The sequence below is a fragment of the Marmota monax genome, unplaced genomic scaffold (assembly GCF_021218885.2).
Source record: "Marmota monax isolate L192 unplaced genomic scaffold, Marmota_monax_Labrador192_F-V1.1 WCK01_AAM20220418_F8-fsc00305, whole genome shotgun sequence".
Lineage (NCBI taxonomy): Eukaryota > Metazoa > Chordata > Mammalia > Rodentia > Sciuridae > Marmota > Marmota monax.
The window spans coordinates 546,517-549,423 of NW_026693588.1; positions in this window are offsets into that span (position 1 = coordinate 546,517).

The following is a 2,907-nucleotide window of genomic DNA, read 5'->3' on the forward strand; positions in this document are numbered from 1 at the left end:
ATTTGTCATTCATTATAAATGGGTTTTTGAAATCATTACTTCTTGTTATGAAGAAATATTTACTAGAAATTCACCTTGTATTTTGCTTTGCATGTCTTTCTCCTGATAAATTTAAATACAATTTAATGTAATAAATTTTAGTTTGAAATAATAATAAGGATTTAGTTACTCTTTAAAGAAATACTATCATATCAGTGGACTCTGTACTGTTTATGTAATACCCACATTCACATATACGTATAGATATAACTGGAGTATTTTTTAACAATTATATTTTGTGGGTGATGAGATTTTTGGTAGGTTTTCTTTCTCCTTTTTTTAACTTTTTGATTTCTTGATTATTTGTACAGCACAACTGTCATTTCTTTATGTTGTACCTATAAGACCCATTTATGGTATGCTGCAAATTATTCCAATATATGAATATATCAGAATTTACTAACAAATAGTGCTACTGATGAATACTTTTGTCACATTAGTTAAGTTAGGATTTGGGCAAATTTACAGTCCACAAGGATACTGGACTTAGGCTAGTAGCAAACACTGCAATGTTGCATCATAAAGGAAATTGCTATGGAATTTTATCTTTTAGGAAGGTAGAGAAAAGGTAGAAATAATGTGTTTTGATACTGGGGTGTTTTCAACATTGGGTTAGTATTAAAAAATGCTACAATATACAGGCTTATAAAGAACTTTTCATGCAAAATGTGACTGTTTTTCTGTTCTATATGTAAATAGGAATTCAGTGTATACTAACAGGTTATGCAGACTGTTTTGTTATAGTTAAAGCTTTGTCCCAGGGTTTCATAAACTGACTTCCAGACCACTCACGTATAATCGAATCAAGCCTTTATTGAAGCACACCGGTGGCGGCTGACCAGAACATAAAGCTGTTCCCCTGATCAGCCCCGAACAATTGTAAGGGCACTCCTTATAAGCCTGAAAACTGCAAAAGGGATGTTCAGGGGGTCTAGCCAATGCAAGCAAGCCAGGTTACAGAAGCGGAACAGTGCAGTCAAGCAGAGGGAAGCCTAACCAATCACAGTTAGCTCAGTCACCCCAGTTACAGAAACAGAGCCCCGTTACCCTAGTTACAAAACAATACCCCATTAGGTAATTCCGTTTTCTTAAAGGTTTCTATAGCAAAAGGAAAAGAACATCTTGTTCCAGTCATGACTCTTCTACTTGGCATGGTTATTTTACAGGATGAAGTCATAAAACAAAATGGAGTCACATTTGCTCCTACTATCACAGTTTTAGTCAACTTTTGGTGCTGTGACCAAAGGATCTGACAAGAACATCAGAAGAGGAAATGTTTACCTAGGTGTTCACAGTTTCAAAGGTTTCAGTCTACAGCTGGCCTACTCATTCCTCTGGGCCTGAGGTGAAGCAGGACATCATGGAGGCAGAGTGTGGTGGAGAAAGCAGCTCAGAACAAGGACGATCAGGAAGTATAGAGAGAGTCTAAGCTAAGCTCACAAAATATATACCCCAAAGGCACACCCCTAATGACCCATCTCCTCCAGCCCTACCCTATCTGCCTACAGTCACAAATCTCTAGCAGGGAATTAACACATGGATTAGGCTAAGGCTCTCATAACCCAAACATTTCACCTCTAAACTTTCTTAAATTGTATCACACCTGAGCTTTTGAGCTTTTGGGTGCACCTAATACCTAAGCAATGACACAGACGTTCAGATACGATTAATAATGTCAAAGAGATTTCTCTAAGAGTTTCTACCATGCTACACCCCCAAACTAGAGTTGCCAATATTCTGTTTAGAATAATTTTGCTTAATTTTCAGAAATGAGAGTAGCTATAATTTATTCTTGTGAAGAAACTTGTAAGATCAACCTTTGCTTTGTTTGATTTGTCAAGGTTATGGTGAGATCACAAAAATAGTGGAGAAAGCCTTCTCTGTAAGACTTTTTACAGTATCAGTCATATTTCAATCACCTGTCTTGTCTCACTACTATATTATCAAAATCATGTCTGGATCTGTCTTGTTCGTTTGATTATTTTTTGTTTTTACTTTCCAGTTTTATAGTCCTTGTATACTCATAGTTTCTAATTAAGGTTGTATGTTTTTATGAAAAATATAAATTATGGTATTTTCACCCCTGGTAGGATTTTATTTTAATGAGTAGCAGATAGAAAATGTTCAGGTATCTTTAATTCTACCATGGAATTTCATGTTTCAAAAATAAAATTTACATTTTGTGAAAATTAGTCATTTCTAGTTTGCCTTTGATCCCTCTCAATGGCTTTCAACTCAAAGCTTTGGATGTTTTTCTGAAATCCTCCTTCTTGGTGGCTAATAATCCCCCCCCCCCCTTTCTTCTTTTTAGAACTATGATTTTCTTGAGAATTCTGCTTATTTTGTATCATCTTTTCTGTAGCTTAGTTTACTCTTTTTTTTTCATGTCCATGTTTGGTTCAGGAATTGGAAAAATCCTCATAGAGAAATGACACATGAAACTTCAGGATCACCTCTCCAAGGTTGTTACTTTTATTGGCATTGATCCTCCCAAATCCTGATGTCAAGACAATCTAAAGCTGCAATTTGTGGCTCCCTCATCCAAGAGAGATAGCTACAGGCTGAGCCAAAGGTGTTGGCTAATTTTTATGCCCAATGCTGAAGGTCAGCAGGTAATCCAAAGGGAAAGTATATCAAAATGGACCCCATCAATGCATTTCTTTTGTTTTTCACTTCCATGTGTAAGACTGTCTTCACAAAGCCTTGCTCTACTTAGCTTCACTCTGATGATTCCAGTGTCCTGCTTTTATAGTTACTTCTAGCAGGAGCTATTTTTAATGCAAGCTATGTAGAAAAAATAGAATTATAAATTAGAAAATACATTTTAAATTAAGAAGTATAAATTTTCTAATACCCATGTATGAAAAG